This window comes from Esox lucius, chromosome 12 (genome assembly GCF_011004845.1).
Source record: "Esox lucius isolate fEsoLuc1 chromosome 12, fEsoLuc1.pri, whole genome shotgun sequence".
Lineage (NCBI taxonomy): Eukaryota > Metazoa > Chordata > Actinopteri > Esociformes > Esocidae > Esox > Esox lucius.
In genome coordinates, this window is record NC_047580.1 from 31505954 (window position 1) to 31533628 (window position 27675).

Below are 27675 nucleotides of genomic sequence, written 5' to 3' on the forward strand. Positions count from 1 at the left end.
CACATGCCCTTTGTTCTATCACATGTCCTGGGCTTGACACAAAGGTACATGGTGTCTTCCCTCATGTGGTTAACTTTCTCAACCCTTAAGGGAAACTTAAAGCATCTAGACAACCTCCAGGTCGGCAGATGATTAACCCTACAACCTACTGTGACCAATCAAGAATGACCCCTAAGACATATACCAGATCCCTCTCTCCTACGATCCTAAAGAACAGAAAGGACTGACACCTTCTTTGTCTAGGCAGGAGGACATGGCCCAAATACCTAATAATCCTCTGATATCATACAGACATGTGTGTCACAATCAAAGTAAAGATTTACATACCAGCCAATAGAAAGACAGACATTTCTCAAATGTACCTTAGTTCAAAATTTCCATAACATCCTCTAATAAATTGTTTAACAAAGATGTGGCATTTACTCTCTGAACTGAAAATAGTGCAGATGGATAGAAATATTTGACCCATTACTTATTGGATTAAATGAACAGACCAGTAGTCTACAGAGGAAATGGACCCTATTGTGAAATAAACATTTGCTGTGTTGAGGAGATCTTGCCATTTTATGGCACAAATGTATCATTGCTAAGATTAGTAATGAGTACATTAATTAGTTCTATGGTGAAGTGCCCCTTTTAGTTTCTATGCATTTTCACTAATAGCAACATTAGCAAGCACAGTTTCTGGTTTCCTTATTGAAAATGGTGCAAACAGATACAAATAGTTCCCGATTAGAGTAGATAACACTAAACAGGTTTAGAATGGTGTTATGAATTTAACAGAAGAGAAATTAATTAACTGTATCAGTTTATCATGAAAGTATGTAAATATGAGTAATAAAAAAGGTGAAGACCAATACCTACAAAAACCCTGAGGCCACAGTGGGAATATCACACCTGCGTGAAGTTGGCCCCCCACCCTACGCAAAACTTTGGCAATATAAACTTAATCATTTGTGCTCCGTTTGTGCTTTTAACATTTTCTTTTGTGCTGCGATCATTGTATAGATATTAAATAATATTTTATATGTCATTCTGAGGTCACTCAGCCCCCCCAACATCTTCCAAAATAGTCTTGTTTGTTTGTGTTTGTTTGTGCTGCTTCTGTATTTTACATATTAGACATTTAATTATATGACATCACTCAGCCCCCCAACATGCTCTAAATTGAGTCAAAATAGGCTAATTCCTTTGTGCGTCGTTTGTGCTGGTTTGTGTCGTTATAGTTTGGTTTGTGCTGCATCAATGTTTTTCAATGTTAGACATTTGATTAGAGGTTAAGACGTCACCAGCCACCCAACTCCGAACTGACTCAAAATAGGCTCAATCATTTGTTTAGCGTTGGGTAGGTGGACAACTTCACGCAGGTGAATAGCACTGGTGTTTAAAACAATGTACATAGTCTTGGGTTTGTGCGTCTTGTTTTGTCTGTTCTCTCTGTCTTGTTTTGTCTGTACACTGGTTTTTCTGTTTGTTTTTAATCATTGAACCTAAACTGTATGTAAACATGTATACACAGGGCCCTGCTGTAAAAGAGACCGTGGTCTCACGCTGTGTTTCTTGTTGAAATAAAAGTTCTGGAACCCTGGTGGGTGTGGCTCTACCTCAGTGAAGTCAGTCTCACTGCATGAGTTTGTGTTAGCAGTGGGGTGCTTTTGCACCTCTGTTCTTGTTGTGACCTTGTTTGCTCTTGTAGATACTGCAGCATTTTGTGACAGGTTGGAGAACAGCTGGTGTCTGGAAGAGCACTCCCGAGCCCCCTGCCCATGAGGATCTGGTCTGGGGAGAATTACATACCTGTCACAGGAGCGTTTCTCAAGGCAAGCAATGCAAGGTGTTGACCTGTGATTCCTGGGCTGATACTGCTGATGTTCATTTCAACCATTTGTATGTTTTCTGTAGTAGTAGTCTTTCCAGGCCTGTTAGTGTATTCTGATGTGAGTGTCTGTGTGCTGCATTAATTGCTGAGCAATGTATAGTTCCTTTAGCATGAATGTTCTCATTTTCTTGGACATTTTGATTCTGTCCCTAACAAGCAGACTTTTGTTTTGCCATGACTGTTAGACTGGCCAGTATTGTTCCATTCACCAGTCAAAGGGGTTTCTGTGTTGTGGTTCCCATTTGCTGCCATAAACTTTGTGAACTCATGATGTACAGTTTTGATTCAGACTGGGTCTCAGAGATGTGCTGTGCTTTTGCATTGAGTAACTATTCTGTTCAGAGTCCATCTATCCCTGTCTGGCAGCTTCCACTTTCAACCACAGTTCATGTTGGCCAATGCAAGTTGGCCATGTCTGGAATATTCTGTCATGCTTCCCCTGACACATTGAAAAAATATAATATTTGTTTGTGACTGACGCATGTGCAATTTAGGCTATGACGTTTTGGCCTCTTCAGAACTTTGTTAGTTGCCTCATGATGTTTTGAAAACACAAATGTAAAAGTGCTAATTGTTTGACATCTTATAACTGACACGTGTACTGCTAAGTTAATCTTATGTGATCTCTGCAGTTGCAGATTCTGATTAAGTCTCTTCAAAGTTTTAGTTTTCATGTGGTGTTTCCGTTATTTTGTCCATCCCCTGTATGAGATAGGAGGAGACTATAGAGCTAATTCAGAGGTATTTACAAAGACCAATACAAGAATATTGTCACTGTATTTCTTTGAGTCAGTTAAGAACAAATCATTTTTTACAACCATGGCCTGCTAAGAGGAAGACATCCTCTTGTGGGAAGGGACACAAGGAAATAAACAAGTATGAAAGGAAAATACAAAATAATAAACAGGTTGAGGAAAACAAAAAACAGTAAAGACAGCAGAAACACCACCCAACTGAACCGGCAAAGCAAATTATCCCAGAGCCATAACAAAGCACAATGCACAAACAAAACTTCTCAAAGGAAAACAAAAGTCCAATAACCGAAGTCCAATTACTGATTCAGAATGATTCAGAGAAATCTCACTAAGAAACAGAATATGTATGTAGATGTTCATTTACTATAAACTATAGTTTTGGCTACATAGTTGGATGAATGACAGAATGGATGACAGAAGTTGGAAGTATTTTAATTTAATTTTAAAAATTCCATTGTTCAGTCTCAAGGTCTACGGGAATATTGAACACGAGGGTGTCATTGTTACAGCCTAGAATTCCCAAGTACTGAGCATGGTAGACCTGTCAGTGAGGGGAGGATTCATTCAATGACCTCTGTGGTGGTAAATTCCAACTTCCCACAGTTGTGATTGCTGCATTCATTATGGGGAGTTCGGGGACTTTCCACCTAAACTGAAAGAAAAACAATGTGCTGTGTGATAGCTATAATGTTATGTAGGCCTATTGAAAGAAATATGCTATGCTTAGTACTGATTTTCTGTTTATAGCATTTTACAACAGGATTCTTATGTATTTCCAGCTTTCTCTACATAAAAGGAAGAAACGTCTTTGCCACGGAGCAGGTAGGCAAACTTTGTTGTGTTAACATATATAACGACACGTGTAGGGCAATGTAATGAACATATACATATTAAAGTCCCATCCAAATGGGGAGAACAAAACCTTAAAAGGATCGGGAAAGCCTAGCTCAGCGATATACATGTTAAACACCCTGGCTGGATTCAAACCGCGGTCTCCCACGGGAGTGAATGTGTCTTTAACCGCGTGGAATGTGCTTTTACAACACTTTCTTGCTACATGTATTAACATCGCGCCACGTTTGAATATTTACTTTCTTATTAAGTTTCCCTTAGTCACAAATATAATCTATGAAATGTATGGCTTTTGACACAGGTCGTTTTAACAGCTTATTGGTCAGTATAATAGGCTTAATAGTATTTAACTTGAACTTAACAAAGCTATTTCATGGCGCAAAATAGTAAGTTTTTCATTCATTCTTGAATGACATTGATACAATAAGTATCAAAATAGGTGACGATAACTGACGTTTTCATCAAGGTAAAAGAAGAGAGAACTATTTTACTGCCAAAGGATCTAGTCTATATTACCGCAAAAAGCATTCACAGAGGCGTACTTCGAACTGTGAACCGTTTTATTTTAGGCTTACTATAACGTCTCTAACCACTACGCTATTTAACAAGGGGTAGATCGGTCAGTCACTCAATCAGACAGTCAATAAGAGACATTCACTCTCCCCGGCCAGTGCAAAAACAACTGTGTAGAGATGCCTAGAGGCCTCTCCTGCTATGTCCTGACTATGGCCCCCAGCCCAGTGCAGAGATAGCTTGGGGCATAGCCAGGACCTGACACTTTCAGTTTCATTCTTATTAATGGGGAATTTTCCCCCATTTCATTCCATATGATGAAATGGGGAAAAATGTGTGAATGGCCCATTCCGATTAAATGTTTGATAACCTGTATTTGTTTGTGCAGGAAGTCCATCTACAGACACTGTGTGTACTAACTGTACTGGTGACACCTATTCAGGTGGATCATTTACATCCTGTCAACCACACACACAGTAAGGGCAAAATATACATGCAATTCTACAATAATAAACCCACAGAAATGTAATAATAATAATAATACATTGAATTTATATAGTGCTTTTCTTAGATTCAAAGTCGTTTTACAGGGGAGGTAGATTATAAAAACAGAACAAAACAAAACAAACAAAACAAGATTCAGGCACAGATGAGAAGGGAGGGGGGTGTGGGGCTACGGATAGGCAGAGGTGAAGAGATGGGTCTTGAGGTGGGACTGGAAGATGGTAAGGGACTCAGAGGTGCGGATCTCTTGGGGGGAGGGAGTTCCAGAGCCTGGGAGCTGCCCTGGAGAAGGCTCTGTCCCCAAAACTGCGGAGGGTGGATTTTTGGATGGAGAGGAGACCAGCTGAGGTGGATCTGAGGGACCGTGAGGGTTGGTACGGGGAGAGGAGGTCAGTGAGGTATGAGGGGGCCAGATGGTGGAGGGCTTTGTAGGTGATCCGGTGGGAGATAGAAAGCCAGTGGAGTTGTTTTAGGACTGGAGTGATGTGGTGCCAGGATTTGGAGCGGGTGATGAGTCGGGCTGCTGCGTTTTGGACCAGTTGGAGTCGGTTGATGTTGGTAGAGCTGATGCCGAGTAGAAGTGAGTTGCAGTAGTCCAGTCGGGAGGAGATGAAGGTGTGAATGAGTCTTTCAGCAGCGGGGGGTGTGAGAGAGGGTCTGATTTTGGCGATGTTGCGGAGGTGAAAGAAGGAGGTTTTAATGACTTGACGGATGTGAGGCTCAAGGGAGAGGGTAGAATCAAAGATAACACCAAGGTTGCGGGCCTGGGGAGATGGGGAGACAATGGTGCCATCGATGGTGAGAGTGGGGTTATTGGTTTTGCTGAGTGTGGATTTGGAGCCTATGAGGAGAAATTCTGTTTTGTCGCAGTTGAGTTTGAGGAAGTTGTGTTGCATCCAGGTTTTAATAGCTGACAGACAGGAGTTGATGTGGGAGAGGGGAGGATTGTGGGGGGATTTGGTGCTGAGGTAGATTTGGGTGTCATCGGCATAGCAGTGGAAGTCCAGGTTAAAGTGGCGGAGTATCTGACCAAGAGGGAGGATGTAGATGATGAAGAGGAATGGGCCGAGTACAGAGCCTTGGGGAACAGCTTGAGTGACTGTGGCTGTGGCAGAGGTGTGGTTATGGAGAGAGATGAAGTGGGATCTGTTGGACAGGTAGGAGTGGAGGCAGCTGAGTGCAGGACCTGCACTCAGGTCGAGGAGGATGAGGATGTTGAGGGAACCGGTGTCAGCAGAGGTGAGTAGGTCATTGAGGACTTTGAGGAGAGCGGTTTCAGTGCTCTCCTCAAACCAATTTCGAACCAGATTGGAGGGGTTCGAATTGGTTATTGGCATGAAGATGGGTTTGTAGTTGTGTAGTTTGTAATTTAAATGTATCTTTTAATATTCTATAATAATCAATAATTCTACCAAATGTATTGTTATGTATTTTATTGCCATACTTGCCATATCTATACATTTCGATACAAATACCCAGATTGCTGCTAGTTTACAATAGTATTTTTAAACTGCTGCTAGTGTAGAGTGTTATGTACTGAATATTATTGCTTTATTTTTTTGTCTGGCTATATTTTTGTTTAAATATTTTTCTTTTTAATTCTCGCTACTAGTTGTCGGTGGCAGTGTCACTAGAATGTCATTGTGCGGGATAACTCCGTGTTCACCCGGTGCATTTGACAAATAAACCTTCAAACTTGAATTCATTATATGATAGAAACAAGTCCCAAGGGCGTGTAAATATGGGCATGGAGGTTGAATGTCTGCTGGTTCCGTGGTGACCCATACAGCCATGTCTGATAATGCCCAGCGGGGTCGAAACAGCCGGGAGTCCCGTTCTTGAGTGCCGGGCCCTACGACGTTAGGTGTCATCAATTACCGCAGGTGTAGGCTAGAGCAAAGGTTCTCAGGTGCTTTGCTCCCGCTGCAAATCTTATCAGGCGTGACTGCATTTGTCATCATTACTGGCACGAATGTGGTTTGACATTCCATGTGTGGTACCTCATTTATAATCAAAGGGTCTGATTGGTCAAATCATCATTCGTTTGTTCAGAATGTGTCGGCCGGTGTAAATGCACTAAATTACATTTTTACACATTACACATGCTCAGACAAAGCCAGGAAAGGTAGAATTACAGTTGGGTGAAGATTCAATCCTTCAATGATGACTTCAATGTCTGCTACGACCCGTCTATAAGACCATGGGAAACAGCACCCTTCTTTCATCTAAAATGTCCTTGTTTTTGAAGGATTTTTTTTATTTTTATTAAAATAACATCAAATTGATCAGAAATACAGTGTAGACATTGTTAATGTTGTGAATGACTATTGTAGCTGGAACCAGCTGATTTTCAATGGAATATCTACAGAGGCCCATTATCAGCAACCATCAGTCCTATATGTTCCAATGGCACATTGTGTTTGCTAATGCTGGATGTCCTCCGTTCAAGAGCAATTACAAGATGTTCACCAGGAAATTACAAGATGTTCACCAGGATCACAATTAGAAAATATATCAAAGAGAGAACACATGCCAAGGTGGATTAAAAATGCACAAGCCATGAAATTATTTGGATTCAATTAGATTAGAAAAAACTTTATTGCAGTGTTTTTAGCTTAACCAGATGAAAAACATTGAATTATTGTAAGTATATTAAACTCAATATAAATTAATAAAAATCTAAACTGTTTGGGGAAACAACTTGAAGATCATCAAATAAATCATACAATGTGTCCAAATTTAGGCATGCAAGGTGTAAAAAAACTAATAATTACAATGTTAAAAAGTGTTGTATAAGACATTCATGAAAAGACATTCTAAAACAGGTAAGATGATTTCAGGGTGTTGTATAAGTTATTTTGATTTCTTAAATTACATTACACAATTATAGAGCACTTCTTTTGCAAAATTATGAAAATACCACTGTTTACCTTTCATTTGATACAGTTTTTATTAATTAAGTTAATTCTTCTATTTCTCACTCAAGGGCCTGAAACCCCTACAGAGGTAAGTTAACGCCCCCACTCCTCATCCTTGACTTTATATTATATTACTGTGGTATGACATTTCAGATTATAATAATCCATCTGTAGCTCACTGGAACTACAACAGAAAGCTTTTTATATAAATCTGCATGTGGTTAAAGATGCTTACGCAGGACACTGATGCATCTTGGTCTAAGCAACATACAACAAAGGACAAAAAAAGCAATTTCTTTCACCATGGATGTTTTGGGACATCTGGTGATTATGTTGACTCTGTTGCTCCAAGACCTGCAAATGATGTAGGAGTGAGATGAACAGGACACTGGTAAACAGCGCTCAACTTTTTTATTCAACAGCCACTGTGGCTGGTTTTCCAAAGTTACTAGCCACTCAACATTTTCACTAGCCACCATTCAAGCAATATATATATTCTTAACATGACCTACAACTATTAACATGTTATTTAAAAATAAATATAAAATCACCCACCAGCTTTCATAATTAATCAGTCAAGATTATTGTTGTTTATTTTCGTTATGCCATGTTCTTGTTAATATAGACTTGCATAAAAAAATGAAACAGAGCTGTATTTATTACAGCCTTGTCAAGTTATTTTTCCCACATCTTTGCCTTGACGCCACATTGTTCCTCCAGTTCCATCAGCTATACTAGGCTGTACTGTTGCTGATCCAGCGTCTTCACGATCATATATTTATATTGTTAGTAACTTAAATAAGTTAATTATGTTTTTTTACTCTACAGTGGGGAGAACAAGTATTTGATACACTGCCGATTTTGCAGTGCATGTAGAAGTCTGTCATTTTTATCATAGTACTCTTCAACTGTGAGAGACGGAATCTTAAACTAAAATCCAGAAAATCACATTGTATGATTTTTAAGTAATTCATTTGCATTTTATTGCATGACATAAGTATTTGATCACCTACCGACTTCAGGAGAAACCCAGCTGCCCTTTCCCCCATTGCCCTGGGTGGTTCCCCAGTCAACTCTGTGGAGTCCTTTCGCTTTCTGGGCACCACCATCAGCCAGGACCTCAAGTGGGAGCTGAACATCACCTCGCTCACAAAGAAAGCAGAGGATGTACTTCCTGTGGCAGCTAAAAAAGTTCAACCTGAACAAAGACTATTATGGGGCATTTCCACACTGCCATCCTAGAGTCCATCTTGACCTCTTTCACTGTCTGGTATGCTGCAGCCTGCCCTTGCAGCCTGTCCTTGGCAGTATCATCCACTCTGCAGAGAGGGTAATTGGCTGCAATCTGCCGTCTCTACAAGACCTACACACCTCCAGGACGCGGAGGCGAGCGGCAAATATTGGGGCTGATCCCTCTCACCCAGGAAATGGACTATCCAGAACTCTCCCCTCTGGCAGAAGGTTTAGGTCTATCAGGACCAAAACCTCTCACCACAAGAACAGTTTCTTTTTTACAGCAGTAGGCCTCAGGAACATGCCCCTGGAGCCAAACTCACTATAGCCTGCTCCCCACATACACACACAACCCTCAACAGGACAAATCTACAACCCCTCCCCACATACACACACAACCCTCTACTGGACAAATCTATAACCCCTCCCCACATACACACACAACCCTCAACTGGATATCTTGCACCTTACATATTTTGTAGTATATTTTTTAAGAATTGATTAATGCTCAGTCTACGGTTTTTATGCTCAGTCCACTAGCAGATCACTAGGTGTCGCTGATGTGTGATCATGATTATTGCTCTGTCACAAACATTTGACCGACAAAGGCACCTTAATGAGCACCAAGAAAACATTTGAAAAAAAATAAATAGCATATGAAAACATGTTTTACAAAAGACTAATAGCATTAGGTTTAACATTCCTGAATGTTCTTCGAAAATCTATTTGGTTTGTACTCGTCATTACCAACACCACATAAACAATTCATACAAATGAATTGTCAACTGTCAACTGTAGCATCTGTTCTCTATCTCTGATGTATTTTCTCATTGTGATCCTGGTGAGAAATTAAATGTAGTGTTTGGATAGATGTTATTGTTCCATTGACCTTAGATATGTTGTAGTTTTACTTGTTTTATGTGTAAAAACAATAATGACATGTTAACCAAACAACGTGACATTGCACCTGTTCCTAGGACGCTGATTCAGGTTACAGGAACATCTTGTAATTGCTCTTGATCCCAGGACATATAGAGAAGATCCCACAACATCCCTAAGGACTTGTTCTTCTGGTGATGGTGTTGACTATTTGGAAATAATCAACACCAGGATTTTATTTGCATCTCAGAATAACATTTTGGGTTTTCTTTTGGTGCTGACTTTTGAGTGTCCTCTTGCCCTTTTTTTTTTTAACCGTAATAGGATATCAGGCAGCCGTCCCCCCAGGACACTAATGGATTTTGGGCAGTTCCCCTTGGGCACACCCCATGGCTTCTCAGTTTCTAAGAAGCTTGAGGAGACTGCCCACCAATCCCTGCTTCTAACATGGGACCCCCTCCGACCCCCCCAATTCATCACAGGAGAACACTGTGTCTCGTTATTAAGGTACCAATACACTGTGTCTGGTTATTAAGGTACCAAGACACTGTGTCTGGTTATTAAGGTACCAAGACACTGTATCTGGTTATTAAGGTACCAAGATACTGTGTCTGGTTATTAAGGTACCAAGACACTGTGTCTGGTTATTAAGGTACCAAGATACTGTGTCTGGTTATTAAGGTACCAAGACACTGTGTCTGGTTATTAAGGTACCAAGACACTGTGTCTGGTTATTAACGTACCAAGACATTGTGTCTGGTTATTAAGGTACCAAGACACTGTGTCTGGTTATTAACGTACCAAGACACTGTGTCTGGTTATTAACGTACCAAGACACTGTGTCTGGTTATTAACGTACCAAGACACTGTGTCTGGTTATTAAGGTACCAAGACACTGTGTCTGGTTATTAAGGTACCAAGACACTGTGTCTGGTTATTAAGGTACCAAGACACAGTGCTGATTGCACAAAGGGCATCGGATTCCATTTTTGTTTCATATGGAATTGACAATATACAACACTTTCTTGTCACTCATGGGCTCTCAGTGGTTCCTCTGGCTGATTTAAAGAGGCGGAGGCGTGGAAATGCAACAGTATTTACAGTAAGATATGGTTGTTGGTGTCAAACCCATTGCCTGACTGGTTAATTTGATTTAATGCTAGTATTGTCTAACCTAGGTGGGTCATAATTCATATGGTGTGGTAGATTGACTATCGTTCATAGAACCAGGGTTTAATAGGTAACGCTTGGGTGTGTTTAAGTTGTAAAGTCTTTTTGTAATTTCTAACATAGACCGTAACGGGGAGACACAGGGAACAGACAACTGTTCAGGGCGCTGGAGTGCATTTTAATAAAGGGGATACAGGAACATTAACTTTAAGTTTAAAGAGTGTACGGAATATACGGTCTGTGGATTCAGTGTCAAACCATGAATACATTTTTCTTGGAGACAGGACTGGTAAGTAGGCTTTAGGTGGTCCATAAATTTAGCTTACACCCCAGTACAGTAGGTGGCGGTAATGCACTGAAGAGGAAGAGGTTGGACAACGTGGTACAACAACCCACACAAAAGAGAAAGTGGAAGAGGAAATTGGAAGAAGTTGACACATGACACAGATGTGAACAAACTCCATTCAATTGCCACTCTTTGAGGACACTTCAGGTAATGAGAAATATATATTTACAGCTACATGTAGGCTACTGCTTTTGTGTGAATTTCACAACTGGAGGTTTATGATTGTGTGCAGACGTCAACTCAAAAGTCAGTTCAAACTACCCGCCTCTACCGGTCGGCACTTGTATTGTAATATTTCTCTATTCTAAGGATTAATCTGTAGATATTAGGGGCAGTACATTCATGTTCTTTCCTCTTTATTATCCCCTGAGGTATTTTTTTATTAGATATCAGTGCATTAATATGGTAGATACTAGATTATTCAGTGATAAATTAGTTTGCAAATAGTTAGAGCCACCCCTTTTATCTAAGAATAAAGAAAACGGGGAAAAGCCTGTTTAAAATCCAGATATGCAAATCTGTCACACTTCTGCAATATTTGCCGTTTTGATTACATGATAAGCCTTCAATGTGAGTGGGACACTGTTTGCCATCCACGTGTTCAGACACTTTCCTGCCTCACACAATCTCTCAACATCCCTCACCATCTCTCATCATCTCTCAACATCCCGGAGTTGCCTCTTCACTGATAATGTTGACGAGGCCTCTTCATGCCTAGATTAGATTAGATTAAACTTTATTGTCACTGCACAGTACCAGCACAGTTAAAACGAAATGCAGTTTCCGTCTAACCAGAAGTGCAAATAGAGGAGTGCAGAGAAGTACAATTATATGTACATACAAGTGGAATGAACACGTGTGCAATTAATGCAAAGGCATTACATATGGCAAATCTAAATGTGCAGCGGAAAACTCACACATTTACAGAAAATGTACAGGTATTAAGTATCATGTATGTACAAGTGAGATAAATAGATGTGGCAATACTCAATGGCATTCTGAATTTGCAATTGAGGCAAATTGGGGGGGTATGGTAGTATGTGACCCTGAAAGGCAGGGATGGCAGCAAAGAGGTTCCCAAGGTAGACGTGTGCAACAACTGAAAATGCAAGTACAGTGGCAGTTCTAAATGTGCAGTGTGCAGTGAGGGCGGGGTTAAGGTGCAGGTTTAAGGCGCAAGTCGGCATTAAATGAAATACAGGAATAGCAGCAATGACACTGATAAATCTTACCAGACTAGTCCAGTAGTGCAGAGGGTGGGCAATGCATAGTTAGCGATGGGGAGTCACAGAGTTCAGCAGATGGAAAGATACTGTTCCTGAGCCTGCCGGTGAGTGAACGGAGAGACCTGTACCCGCGTGCCTGATTGGAGGAGGGCAAACCGATTATGGCGTGGGTGTGAAGGGACCCTGGTGATGCAGCAATGGCTGGGAGCTGGGTGCCCGTGGCGTGCTGGGCGGTTTTCACCACCCGTTGCAGGGCCTTCCGGTCAGCTGTGGAGCATCCACCAAACCACACTGTGGCAGCGGTACAAGTTCACAAGGATCCTGGAAGACAGGCGGGCCTTCTTCAGGCTCCTCAAGAAGTACAGGCGCTGAAAATCAGGCATTTTCAGCTACAGTACAGTAGTCAACTTTAACAATGTCTACAATGTATTTCTGATCAGTTTGATGTTATTTTAATTGACTTTTGCTTTTCTTTCAAAAACTAGGAAAAGGTGTCCCCCTAATTTCTTAGTGTAGGAAAGGTAAGGCACCAAACAGAATTTGAACCCACCAGGACCACCAGAAAAACCGGACCTCGTTCCATGAAGGATTGGAGAACCATGGAACCATGGAACAAGATATGGATAGTAAGTAAAAATATATATTATACATAGTAAGATCTTCCAGCAGTCATGGCCTTTACTAAAAAAGTTAATCTTAGTAATTACATTTCCCTCATATGTTTTTACTGAATTTATTATGGGAAAAAAATAATGGAACAATTACTTTTAATTGTTTTGTTTACCAGCCATGTTATGTCAGCCTTGTTATGTCAGCCTTGTTATGTCAGTCTTGTTATGTTGGATGTATGTGCTTGTCAGTCTGTGTTCCCTCCTGTGGTGTTCGGAGCAGCCTATCCTGTGCAGAAGTCCCAACTCATCTGTGACCCCTTCGTAGTTATCACTCCCATCTGCTTTCACTTCACATCCACCCACCGCTTTTTTAATGCCAACTGTTGTTCTTTTGCATGGAGAGACAAAACATAAAAGGAAAGGAGAGGGCCTTTTTGTTAGTGGAATAAATGGAAATATATTTCGGACTTATGCTGTATAGCACTTAGAACAATTAAAACTGGTTAGACACATTTATACTTTTATAAAACTAAGACGGCAGTGTAGCCTCAAACGACGGTGTGGCAGCGTGTCATGGTCTCCTCCAAGAGGAGTCCGTAACGGCACGGTGTGGCAGCGAGTCATGGTCTCCTCCAAGAGGAGTCCGTAACGGCACGGTGTGGCAGCGTGTCATGGTCTCCTCCAAGAGGAGTCCGTAACGGCACGGTGTGGCAGCGTGTCATGGTCTCCTCCAAGAGGAGTCCGTAACGGCACGGTGTGGCAGCGTGTCATGGTCTCCTCCAAGAGGAGTCCGTAACGACACGGTGTGGCAGCGTGTAATGGTCTCCTCCAAGAGGAGTCTGTAACGGCAACTGTGAATCACTTCTCTTACCTCTGTAATCTTTTCAACGCTACATGATGTATGTATGACAACAAAATACACACCCTTTACAGTAGCCTACAATTTTTTATAGTGATATGGATTACATTTCTCTATTTACAGATTTTCATATCAATCAGTATAATTCTTCTAAATATCAAGTCCTCTGCTGCATGTAATCCAGCTGAGTATAGAATAGGTGTTGAATGTTGTCCGATGTGTTCACCAGGTAAGGACCATCTATTTATATTAAATTAACTATAATAAATAATTGTTAATACCAATCCATCTATGACATATCGGCCATCTGTCCCACAGGAAACCGTGTCAATAAACATTGTACAGAATATACAAGTACTTCCTGTGTTCCCTGTATTGGCTCCACATACCTTGATGAACCCAATGGTCTTACAGCATGTACACCATGTACACACTGTGACCCAGGCTTTGGTTTGATGGTAAAACATCCATGTAGACCTTCATCAGACACTGTCTGTGAGCCATTGGAGGGGTTCTACTGTATAGACCCAAATAAGGATGGTTGTAAATCAGCCCAGAGACACAGCATCTGTAAACCTGGTCAATACATCAGACAGAAAGGTAGGCCTGTTTTCATAGTATTCTAATTCAACGGGAACGTGGGAGGGATAGTCAGATGGAACAGCCTTGTAATGTTTAGCTTTTTTGACTCCTTGTGTTAATGATGAGCCCCTGTATGCTCTTTTGTGGTTGTACAGTTGGGGAATACATTCCCTCACTGCCTTAGGACCTGCTAGAGGCTTTCAGGTTGAACAAGGAGGGTGAAAATAATCATACTGACTGGGCAGGATATGCTTGGAGGAAGCATCCAGAACCTGCTGTGATGTTGCTGTGGCCGGGCCATAATTGAGAATTGGTCATAAGAATTGGGAGGGAAGAAAAGTTGTGTAATATGCTGTATATGTTTGTGCAGGAAGTCCATCTACAGATACTGTGTGTGTTGACTGTACTGGTGACACCTATTCAGATGGATCATTTACATCCTGTCAACCACACACACAGTAAGTGTTTTGTTTTTACTCAAATTATGAACATAAATCTACTGTAATAAATCTACATACGTAAAACTGCATGTGAGATGAACATATTGTCCATTACCTGTGGTTTATTGTCTCTGAAAATAGATGTGACTTGAAGCTTCAAGAAATGAAACCTGGAACTCCCTGGTCTGACTCTGAATGTGGGCATGAATCCTCACCTCATTTAGCTGCAATTTTTATTACAATTTTTATAATAATATCAACTATGATTGGAGGAACTATATATTATTTAAAAAGAAAAAAATCAGGTAAGACTTTGCGGAGATGTTGCAGAAATTATTTAGATTGCCTACAGATAAACTTTTACTATCCAGCTCTTTGTTTATTTTGTAGAACCATCTTAAGAACACTGTCTACCGGTCATCCAATTATACTGATATATTTTGTCTGAATGCTAATTACTGTATTTTTCAAGAGACCCAAGGGCCTGGGAATAATCCACACAGAGATAGAAGCCCTACAGAGGTATGTAAATGTCCACCCCCCACCCAGTACTTTACATCATATTGAATGTGTTGAGGAGGTGGTGGAAATGCATTCTTCATGTTTCTCTATTCACACTGGGATTGGATTTTCTTTGTAGGAGTCAACTGCAGAGGCAGCCACAATGTTTGTGGACCAATGACCATGTAAGTTAGTGATGAGGCTTTTATGTTTATAATTTATTATAAAATGTACCAACATTAAAATGTTTGTTGTATCTGAAAGCCCCTGATGAAACATACATTTGTAATTAATATATAATGTAATTAAGGGACGGTTTCTCAGACACAGATTAAACCTGGTCTAGGACTAAAACAACAAACTCAATGGAGTTTTTCTATTGTAATATATTTTTTGTCCTAGACTATAGGCTTAATCCGTATCTATGAAACCAGCCCATAATGTTTGAAGTCATAAGGCCCCATTTATTTTCTGGTCATCAATACTGTGTGCATTACGCTGCTGTGTCTAGAATATTAGTGACATGCGAACAATGCCTCCATGTGGTGGAGGTGCAATTTATGATTCAATATCTAGGTTCTGTATTGACAAGTTAACCAGTGGGTTAGTTGTGTCTTTTTTCAACCTTTAATTATTGTTCACCAGAACCCCATCTGGATGTGGAGCTGCTTAACCCTGACCATACGAAGCTAAGTTACACGATTCCTTTACATTGCAGTTGTTGTAATTTTAACATGAAGGAAAACCAAGGGGGTGTGGCGGCCTCAACGGCTCTGTTTTGAGGCGTTGGGGTGGAGTACATCTGTGCGGCTGGGTCTTGGGGGATGCCTTTGCCATTTGTCTCTGTGGCAGAGGATGGAGTTTGAGCGCTGTCCGTTGAGCGGACTGAATGTCACACAGTGATGATCAGCAGGACAGACGAGCAATGAGGGAGGAAGAGCAGGACGACATCACTCTTAGCTCGTCTGTTCTGCAGAACATCACTGTGTGTCTCTGTGTCTGTGTGTGTGTGTGTGCGTGTCTCTGTAAGTGTGTGTGCGTGTCTGTGTGTGTGCGTGTCTGTGTGTGCACGTGTCTGTGTGTGTGCGTGTGTCTGGGCGTGTGCGTGTGTCTGGGCGTGCGCGTGTCTGTGTGTGTGCGTGCGCTTGTCAAATGAGCAGACATCGATACAAACAAATGAAATCCAGAAGTTTAAAGTTCAAAGTTTATCAAATGCACCGAAATAACACAGCATCATCCTGCACAATGAAATGAAATGGAAAAAAAAAGCGATTTATTGGAGATGATACACGGACTGTATTGTAAGGATGATTTCTACTTAGAGATGTAAAAAAACACATGACAACTCAAAAACATACTCAAAAGGCAAAGCCTTATAACAGTTCCAACCAATACAAGCTGCCATTTATGGTAAATTTTTTTATTTTACTCTGCAAAAAAGGCTGAAAACTATCCCTGAAACCGTTGTGTAGCACCAGCTCTCTAATAATGTTTTGCAGCTTCAAGAAAAGTATTAACTCCGCCAGAGTGTCTCCATTTGGGTCACTTTTGCCGGTCCCAAGCCCGATTAAAGGAGGAGGGTTGGAATTGTGACATTTAAAAAAACAAGAATTGACCAAAGAAAGTTCATTTGTAATTCTAAACAATTTTTTTTTACTCACTCTTTGTCTACGTTATTCTTCTCTCCTACAGCGTCCATCACAATTACATGCACATGGCCAAATATGCAGATTAGGTGATGACATCATTTAGTGACTTTTAGGACAGCCACTGGCACATTTCCTTACTGAGGAATTGGCAACACTGCTTTCGCACTTGCAATGCAGCTTTGCGGAAGTGGTATGAACTGTTTCCATTCATGAATTTGTACGATGCTAATAACGCTTATTACAGACTGGGACAGAGCTGAATGATGGATTGTTTGTATGAGTGCCTTCTGGATTATCTTTGAGGAAAACATTTTGGACAAACACTATGCCTTTAACCCTGCTACTCTTTTGCCTACAGATGATGTTAATGCCCCTCACGACTTTGCTGCCATCTGTCCCGAATAAAAAATGTGGCTCCTGAAGATTCGGTATTGATCAGCTGCCAGGTGAGGGGTGGCTGGTTGGGCTGCAACATTTCTCTGGTGTCGGGTGAGATTGACAGCATAGCACTGCAACAATTGTCTTATGGTTTAAGTATTAAGGATTTTGTAAGCATTTTATTCTACAATTTTACATATCATGGATAAATATAGACCAACAGAAATGCTCTTAATAATAGCCTCAGAGTCCGAGACAACGCTGTGAAACAAGCTCAGACACAACGTAGTCCTAGTAGCTCCAACAATTTATAATTTGTTGTCTGTTCTCAGTATGGCATTGAAACAATATTTGGCGTCTGCATTTAAAACATTATCCATCTGTACACAGCAGTGTGCAGCCGCAGAGCAGTGAAATGTAATACATAGAACAAGGTAGGTAGCACAATCATACCATTGTGCTCAAAGGTTTGCATACTCCTGGATAATTGGTAATATATGCACCATTTGTAAAGAAAACATGAATGAGCAGGCAAAACAAATTTATTTTATTTCTTATGGGAATCATTATCAACTATAAGTCATAATGGATCATAAAACAAAACATGGCAACAAAGAAAAAAAATGAACTGACCCCTGTTCAAAAGTCTGCACACCCTTAATTCTTAATACTGCGTATTGCCCACTTTAGCATCAATGACAGCGTGCAGGCTTTTGTAATAGTTGTCTAAGAGACCCCAAATTCTTGCAGGTGGTATAGCTGCCCATTTGTCTTGGCAAAATGGCTCCAGGTCATGCAAGATTTTTGGTAATCTTGCATGTGATCTGAGGCTGTTAGCCAGCATGCTAGCATAGTGGAGTCTATCGATAGCATAGCCAGAGTAATTAGTATAGTTTTGTCTACTGCCACTGTGACTCGTTCCAGGCTGAGAAAAGTTAAACAAGGTAGTGCTGACAATAGCAACCTTATAAAGATAAAGCCTTCCTCCACCTCGGTCGAAAATAAAAAAGTCTGTATCACCATCTCAAAATGGGACTCCTAGATGTTAGATCTCTTGCTCCAAAGGCAGTTGCAGTAAATTAATTAATCACTGCTCTTAAACTAGATGTTATTGGCTTGTGTGAAACATGGTTAAAGCCTGATGAATTTACTGCCCTAAATGAGGCCTCTCCTCCTGGCTATACTAGTGATCATAACCGACACGCGACCCGAAAAAGAGGGGGGTGGGATAATATTTATGACAGTAAATATACATTTACTCTTAAACACATCACTGGTTTTCATTCGTTTGAAGTTTTACTAATGAAAGCTAACCAGGCTGATAATTTTTTTTTTATAGCTACTGTTTACAGGGCCCCATGGTCATACACAATGTTCCTCAGTGAGTTTCCAGAATTCTTGTCTAACCTAGTCATGGCAGATAGATACAAATTTTTGACGATTTCAATAAAAAGCCTTTTTAGCCATAATTGACTCAATGTGTTTTGTCCAACAAGTCTCAGTTCCAACACACTGCCACAGTCATACCTTAGATTTAGTCCTGTCACAAGAAATAGATATTGTAGATCTAATATTTTTCCCCCATAATCCTGGAATATCTGATCACTGTCTTATTACATTTACCGTTAAAACAAGAAACCCACTTGCACCCCAAACATTAACTTATAAAAGCCGTAATATAGATACTCGGACTACAAATAGATTTCTAGATATTCTTCCCGGCTCGCTCATCGATGACAGAGTAAATAAATCTGCAAACAATCTAATCGTGGATCTAAATTTGCCACTGCGAAATACTTTAGATATGGTTGTGCCACTAAAAACAAAAACAAAAAAAATAAAGATAGTTACTTACTCCCTGGTACACAGACAATACTAGAGCACTCAAGCAAGCCTCCAGAAAATTGGAAGGAAAGTGGTGCTTCACTAAGTTGGAAGTATTCAGACTAGCCTGGATAAACAGTTCACTAAAATACCTAAAAGCACTCACATCTGCTCGATCAGCTTATTTCTCCAACCTGATTGAGGTGAACAAAAACAATCCAGAATTTCTCTTTGATACAGGTGCAAAGTTAACAAAAAAGCAATGCTCAACAAGTGGGTCTTTACTTCAGCATTAATGAATACATGAATTTCTTTGATGAAAATATCAACACCATTAGAAAACAAATAACTGACTCCTCCTTAAATAATTATAGTCCCCAAAATCTCAGTTGTCCTGAGAATGTCCTGAACCCCTCTGACATGGTGTCAATAGGGACACTTACATTTTTTTGATCCTGTATCGCTCGACACGTTCACTAATATAGTAATGAGTTCTAAACCCACAAATTGTCAACTAGTAGTCCAAAAAAACTACTTAAGGTAGGTAAGGCAGAGATCAAAATGCTCTTAAACACAATAACAGTTTATTATATAGTATTTGCAAATAGAGATACACACAGATACAAGGTCAGTGGGATCTCTGAGGTAATTAGAGAATCATCAATACTTATACAACTACAGGGTTGGATTAAGAATGTACATATTTTTGAGGAGGATCAGATGCCAGGGTTTTTGGTCCCCTTACATGCAGGCTACGGTTGATGTGGCTCTTGCTGAATGTGAAGTGTGTGTGAAAAACAATGTGAGGAAAGGAATAACAACACCATTAGGCCACATTCCAACACTAGAAGGGCCCTTTAAGCATTTGGTAATAGACTATGTGGATATGCTGAAGAGTGTTGGTGGAAAAAGGTACATGCTGGTGGTGATTGACAGGTTTAGCAGATGGGTCGAAGCAGTCCCCTCAAAAGATCAGGGTGCAGGAACAGTGATCAAGGGAAGTAATGCCTGGCATCCCTACAGAAATCAGTTCTGACAGTGGATCAGCGTTTATTGAAAGAACACTGAAACAGGTGGTCCAGCACCTCAGGATCAAGTAGAGGCTGGGATGTGTCTATCATCCTCAGTCCCAGGGGATGATGTGTCTATCATCCTCAGTCCCAGGGGATGATGTGTCTATCATCCTCAGTCCCAGGGGATGATGTGTCTATCATCCTCAGTCCCAGGGGATGGTGTGTCTATCATCCTCAGTCCCAGGGGATGGTGTGTCTATCATCCTCAGTCCCAGGGGATGATGTGTCTATCATCCTCAGTCCCAGGGGATGGTGTGTCTATCATCCTCAGTCCCAGGGGATGATGTGTCTATCATCCTCAGTCCCAGGGGATGATGTGTCTATCATCCTCAGTCCCAGGGGGTGGTTGGGAGAGTAATTGGCACTCTGAAAGCAAAAACTAACAAGATGTGTTCAAGCGCAAAACTAAACTGGGTTGATGCTTTGCCATTAGCACTAATGAGCTACCGCATGCAGGCTAACAGAATTACGCATCTAACACCACATGAAATGCTCACGGGTAAACCTGTGCCTGTGCTTAGAGGACCCTATGAAGGACCTCCTCTAGAACAATTACAATTGGAACTCAGAGTGTATATCAGACAACTTACTGCTATACATGAGGTTATTTGCCGACAGGGATGTGCACGAGAACCAGAACCAGAGAACACCCAGCCCGAGCAGTGGTGCCAGGAGACCAGGTCTACATCAGGGTCTTCAGGAGGAGGCGGAACGAGGCGAGACAGCGATACAAGTAGAGGGCAGCAATACCTGATACCACCTCAACCACTGCACCAAGGTCCCACGAGGCGCAGAGGAGAGACCACATGAGAAAAGTGAAGATGCTGACGTTCCAAGCAGGGACGAGCTAGAAGAGGAAGGTGCAGGACTACCCCTGGGGGCAGCCGAGGAACCTGCTACACCGAGGTCGGCGGAGGAACCGGAGTCTCCTGTAGAGGTGTACGGATGGTGACGGTCAGTCTGCTGTTGGCTTAGGGATATGGCTGTTGCCATCAGCCCAAGGAGAGATGGTACAGGAGATGAAGGAGGAGCACCTCCTATCGATGACTCCACTGGGCCAGAAAGCCCGGGAGGAGCCCCCACTGAAACCAACGAAAGACCAGGTCTCTCTGCCGTCAAAGAGGAATTCTCCACCATCAACTTGGGCTGGGAATGACATGACGACGCCCCCTACTGATGGTAATGACTCAGACACTGACTTAGACAGGAGGAATGAGGTATGCACAGCAGCGCTATTAGACAGGAGGAATGAGGTATGCACAGCAGCGCTATTAGACAGGAGGAATGAGGTATGCACAGCAGCGCTATTAGCAGGGGTAATGCCATTCCCGTTAAGAACTATAGGGATAAGGGTACTAGTTCCCATGGACACAGATGATCTTGGACATCGTAACCAGACCGCTTGGCTCCCAATAATAAGAGAAGGACAATTAGAGCTTGTGGTGAGAAAAGGGTATGCGGGACCACTGGTAGAGTAAAAGTAGAATTTGTGAGACATTTAGTGTTTTGCAGGCAACAGGAATGCAGTGTGAATATGGGGCCAGATGTAAACAAAACACAAGCTAAACAGATGTTTGACGAGGAAGCCCCCCATGCAGCTATAGTGGAGTACAGTACGGTAGAGAGGCTAGGAGAAACATGGGATAGAGAAATAGATAGTGAGGAAATGGATGCTTTCATCCCACGGAAAGAGCCAAGGGAGAAAACTATTAAGAAGGGTAAGAAGGGCTATACACCTGATCCAGAAGTTGTCGTTGATGCAATAGGTCAACCACGGGGGATTCCCAATGAGTTTAAAGCGAGAAGTGAGATCAGTGCAGGTTTTGAATCCCATTGTCCCGTGGATAGCACCGGCTAAAAACACTGAGTGGATTAATGACATATATTATAATCAGCAGCGATTCATCAATTACACAGATGCAGCTTTAACAGCCCTAGGAGAACAGCTTTGGGCTACAAGTAAGATGACATGGCAAAACAGGCAAGCTCTTGATTGGATCTTAGCAGAAAAGGGAGGTGTTTGTGTTATGTTTGGTGAGCAGTGCTGTACTTTTATCCCTAACAATACTGCCCCCTATGGTTCATTCACTCAATCTATGAACAAGCTAAAACGGTCGAGACAGGAAGTAAAAGGCAACGCAGGGAGAGATGCTCACACTTGGGACTGGCTTGAGTCCTCATTAAGACAGTGGCGCGCTATTTTAACTAAGGTAGGCGTAGTAATTGGGATAGTACTGGTAGTCGTAGCTCTGATAGCATGCTGTGTAGTCCCTCTCCTCGAATAATTTTTGACAAGGACAGTAGCTTCCCAAATGCCTCTGCGAGCCATAGGACAGGGCTCAGCTGACGACTCGCAGGTTACTCCACGTCCTGGCTATCCTGGCCAGTATGTGGACAGGTGTGGACACCTGTGTAATATGAAAGGGGGGCCCTGGACTGTCCCTATGGAAACCCAGAATGTGAATGGTCATTCAAACCAGGCGCTGGATGGGCCTGTAAGGATTATCAGCGGAAGACTGCAGGAGTCAATGTGGCTGTGGTAACACCGATGAGGGGAGCGGACACAGACGGTTATTATGTTGGAATGGATGTTAATGTGGAGGTGAACATGGACGGTAACTACTTGGACGGTACTGAGACGGACAGCGCTCAAACGGACAGAGATCCTTCGGCCCCAGTGTTGAGTGAGGGTTATTAAGCACCACCGTTTGTCCCTATAAGTCGTTTCATTGCAAATACTGCAGCAAAGGATTTCACAGAGTGATCGACGGACAAGTATTCACTGATGGACATGATTATTATCCAGAGCCTTATGATTGTGCCTTGTGCCAAAGGGGGGAGTGTCGTTTGTGTGCTGAATTGGATTGTTCTCTACTGTTACTGAACTGTTGGCTGGTAGCCGACCTTGTACAAAGAGAGTTTTGCTTGGAGAATTCTATGGTTTATTATTTTCCTTATATTTTTATACTCTTTTGAGTGAAGTGATTATCATTCAAATTATGTATGATTTGTTTTATATGCAATTAATATTCATTGTATTATCATTTATATTCCATTAATTATGTAAACATTTGAAACAACATATTTTGCAATGCCCAGAAAGAAAATCTGCACATGCTTACACACACACACACACACTTGTTTGATTGGTTAGGCTGAAGGTCTTTTACTTCCTCTCAGCCAAATGTTGAGGAAGAGGTTTGGCTTTCAGCCTCTGGCGTGGTGGTTGACAATGGAGTTTGTTTTAAGTAATTGGGTTGATTTCAACTCTTATGGAAGTTGAGTACTCGTTCTCACCTACCATGTCCAGGACTAGATTATGGGACTTTAAAGTCCCAAAGGGGGGATGTATGGTAGATTTTGATATATACTCATGTAATCAATGAATGTATCAATATGTTAATCACACTCATGCAACTAATCAGTATGGTAATTTGTATAATCACCAATATACAATGTGTGTCCTACATAATCACCAATATATATTGTATGTGTCCTACAATGGATGTAATCAGAGCACCGTTGGATGTACTAGACTTGAGGGCCTGACGGCCCTGTTACTTTATGGGGTTTTCAAGGCCTTCACCACCAATATTTAACAATGATGGTTTGTTGGGTGAATTCCTGAATAATAAGAAATAACGGTGGCGGATCAAAGAAGATCCGCCCGAAGAATTAGCATAATGGGATGGCCAGGTGGTGTTATACAAGATTGTACTGTATAAAATTGAGTGTCCGAGGCTGGTAAAGGCAGTTGTTCTGCAGACCAACTCTGCTTTTTTGAATCTTCATTAAAGTCTGTTTTGGATTCACAAGTTCCTGAGTCCTTGCATCCTTTTTTGTCTGGAAATCTGAAGTATTTCCCACGACAATATTCATCTTGTAAAGACGGCATTTGTTCCTTATCCCTTCCTGCCCCCTGTCATGTTCACCCAAATGGGCCAATTGCCCCTACTTCCCCCAAGGGCCACAAGAACATTATAAATACCCTTTCAAGACTGCTGGCCACAAAGAACAGACACCCTGATGGTTTGGGCAGATTAACAAATGGTCAGAGGACCCATTGTTCTACTGATAACATGCAAGAATGTGTGCCACAACAATTGAACAAAGACCTCTCCTCACACCTGGCATTCCCCATCCTGTCTAAACACTGACTCTGTAATTTACAACCAGCTCACTATTAACAGTTTTAATAGTGAATTCTTTACAATTCAACTTGTTATTGCAGAGAAAACAACAGAGGAACACTTATGGGACTCTCCAAATGCACTGATTCTTTGAGTTTTTCCTATGGTTGCTTGTTTTTTCTTAGCCTGTTTCACACGGTTCCCTTACTTAATCTCTCCCTGACACTGACAACAAGTCCACACTTGGGTTTATCCTGGAGTTGCCACATCGGTATGCGTCAAACCCAGAAGGGCCCAGTGTAGTGAGTCAATGACCGACACAGGCATATGATTGGTATGCGATTATATGAAGGATCATGAAAAATAAGACCAGGGGGGCGAAAACTGTAACAAAACCAGGTAAACAAATTATAATTTGTGTAATCATTGATCATTGCTTGCTGGAATTATTTCTGTGATTGCAACAGAATCATTAAGTATTTGTCACCTCCCATTCCTTATGACATGGGATGAAAGTTTTATTCATTATTAAAAGATGATTGTATTTTACATTCTATTACTTTCTACTGCTTAGCGATTCCCCTTCCCTATTATGTAGAAAGTGAAATGTATTGCTCTGAGGGTTGGAAGATTGATAAGATGACAGCTGTTATTTACAGTTGTTGCACAGCTGGAGGAATGACTCCCAAATATACGTTTCATTGGCTGTATGGTTCCTACACGCACACTGTGCACTCGCTAGAGCTACAAAGAGGCACGCCCTCATTTATTTCCAACGAGAGCCACCAAATCATGGCAACAGTGGGCGGAGCTACTCTTAGAGAGAAAATCTCCCAGTGACTGCTGATAGGTGAGAAATGTTCAACTTTATTCTAATTTCCTGCTAGTGGGCAGTGACGGCGATCAGCGACTACCAGTGGCAGGGCAGATGTTCTCTGAATCTTGAAGTCCCTTCTATTTTCTACTTCCTAGCTAAAAACTCACTCGCTAGCACATTTTGTTTTACAAGAAACGTATAATTGCGGTGTCCGGTTTCCTCAATTATTAGGATGCTTCTCTGGCTTCATACAGAGATATAATTCAGAGATCGTTGGGATCCCATTCCTCAAATTCTGGGTCCTCTCTAGGTTTCTTCCTAAATCTACCCTATTATTGAGTTTTTCCTAGCCACTGTGCATCAATTTTGTTGTTGGTTTCTAAACTGACAACAGCTGATGTAAAAGTGTATATATAATTATTTTTTTTGATGGTTTAAACATTCCACAAAATTTTTTTTTTCAGACAAGTTAAAGTGGGAAGTGTGACTTACCCTCGGATAGGGCCACACTTGACCCCCCCTGTCTCAGCTCCAAGTTTTTACATTGCTATATTATTGTGCCGGTTTAGTTCTCCTTCTCCGTTGTTAATCTATGGAATGCACTTTCTGAACTTTCCTTTTCTCCTGCTCCGTTTGAACATAGGAGGACATGAGGTATTGGACCACAACTCAGGAGTACCAGAGCCTCGAATGACTTGTAGCTGTCCCTGTCCAAAGTCCTCCTGGTTGTGCTGCAGATCAAGACGATTCCTGACGATTCCCACTGCCACTTCGCTGACCATTCCCCCCTTTTGTTGTCCTTGTCCATCTGATCATGTTTTATAGACTCTAGACACACACCATATGTATTTATTAATTACTATCATTTGTACTCTTAAAATGTTCACCCGGCACAGCCAGAAGAGGACAGGCCACCCCTCAGAGCCTGGTTCCTCTCTAGGTTTTTCCTAGCCACTGAAAACATTTTTGTTGCTTGCTCCTTGGGGTTTCAGGCTGGGTGTTTTTGTAAAGGCACTTTGTGACAACTGCTGATGTAAAAGGGGCTTAATAAAATAAATTTGATTTGAAATTTGATTTGTGTAGTAACTAGTCAGGACATTGCTCTGATGAATCAATGCTAACCCATGTCTCTTGTGGTATAGATGTAAATGTAAATGTTGATGTGAACAATCTTGTTTAGAGCATCTCTCTGTTGAAACTGTCTTGTATCATTCCCCATGTAAACCTCCCCTCGCCAGTGGCGTTTTTATATGTAAATAATTTGTGGGGCACAAACTATTTCAAAGTATAGGATACATACCAGTAAAGCTACAAAACCCTCTTGCTACTGATGTGTTCATTTAACACATCAACAAACAGTGTGGCTCCACAAAACATTCTTAATGACAGAGCGGCTTGCTTCTACCAGGTGTAGTACACATACTGGAGAGTGAGAGACCTTGTGTAATTGCTCTCCTTCTCTCTCACACACATATAAAATTACCACTGTTACATTTACAAACCTAAATTAAGAATGCAACCAAGCTCAGAGCCAATGCATACGCCAACAACAATGAGCCCAACACCACTGAAGGCCACAACGAAGCGGAAAGACAACTTTTTAGGTTTCTCTTGGGCGTTTGCACTCATTACAGCCGCACCATCATAAGTCTGAGCGATCAGCTTTTCTCTCAGCTTCAGTGGTTCCAGCACACCCTTGATGCTATTAGAGAGGCCGAGTCCAGTTTTATCTTTGACTTCCACAAACTCCAAAAACCTCTCTGTCACTGTATTGTCAGGCAACATGTATTGCAACACAACCACCATTTATGATTTACAGGAGACATCAGTTGTCTCATATGCCTGAATGGTAACAAATGATGTCTCGTCCACTTGCTTGTCTATCTCCTCCCTGTACACTTCATACATACAGTCTAACAGTTTGTTTTGTACAGTGCTAGATGTCCCTTTGAAGATGGGCTGAGCATCATAGTGCCTCTGAAGTCTCGAATCGCCCTCACACATGCATCAGAATATTCCTGGATTCAGGGAGTCCACCGACTCGTTGTGTCCCTGCAGTGCGCTTTCACATTTTCCACACAGTTTAATATGTTATGATCCGACTGAGAACGTACCTGTTTTCCTCCACCTGTTTGTTATGCTGCTCAATGGAGCGCCTGTATGTAACTTTGGCCGCAACATTTACCCTTCCAAGTAAGCCCCATTTCACAGCATTGTCCAGATGACTTCCGCTGCTCTCATGTTTTGCAATCCTCTCAGAAAGATGTTTCAAATCTTTGTAACCCATCCTCGACCAAGTACCATCTCCACCAAATAGCAGACATGGAAGACAGAAGAGTGCCTTCTTTTATATGCTAACCGTTTGCCACTTTTTCTTCAAAAACCACTCCATGTTAAACCCGCAGTTACTTTTACTAGCAGTATGATTCATGATAATATTCAGTGGCTGATGGGCACCAAGTCGCTTTATTTCAAGTTTCTCCTCTAAATTAAGGGTTTCAAACCGGTGCTCGAGTATGAAATACACTGTATTCAT

The 27675-nt window shown here is 41.5% G+C and overlaps 1 protein-coding gene and 2 long non-coding RNA genes across 9 annotated transcripts in view; all 3 read left to right on the forward strand.

Annotated features, from left to right (window-relative positions):
- LOC105023885 (tumor necrosis factor receptor superfamily member 14-like) overlaps positions 1–14769 on the forward strand; it is a 31034-nt gene extending 16265 nt beyond the window's left edge. The window contains exon 5 of the transcript XR_002197553.3: positions 14698–14769. The gene's annotated coding sequence lies outside the window, so the exon portion shown is untranslated. The remainder of the gene's footprint in view (positions 1–14697) is intronic.
- LOC105023888 lies at positions 3243–14177 on the forward strand. Of its 5 annotated transcripts, XR_004576561.1 has the most exons (6): positions 3243–3456; positions 4388–4475; positions 7490–7509; positions 8420–12901; positions 13869–13974; positions 14064–14177. It is a non-coding gene; the product is annotated as an uncharacterized LOC105023888 (long non-coding RNA). The 5 variants fall into 5 exon arrangements; XR_004576558.1 differs by having other exon boundaries at positions 3243–4475; XR_004576559.1 differs by having other exon boundaries at positions 3243–4475; positions 8444–12901.
- Positions 14770–16337: 1568 nt separating the features above from the next.
- LOC117595361 lies at positions 16338–25797 on the forward strand. 3 transcript variants are annotated; one of them, XR_004576555.1, is made up of 4 exons: positions 16338–17107; positions 17276–17363; positions 20811–24721; positions 25783–25797. It is a non-coding gene; the product is annotated as an uncharacterized LOC117595361 (long non-coding RNA). The 3 variants fall into 3 exon arrangements; XR_004576556.1 differs by having other exon boundaries at positions 16338–17406; XR_004576554.1 differs by having other exon boundaries at positions 16338–17363.
- The last annotated feature ends 1878 nt before the right edge of the window (positions 25798–27675 follow it).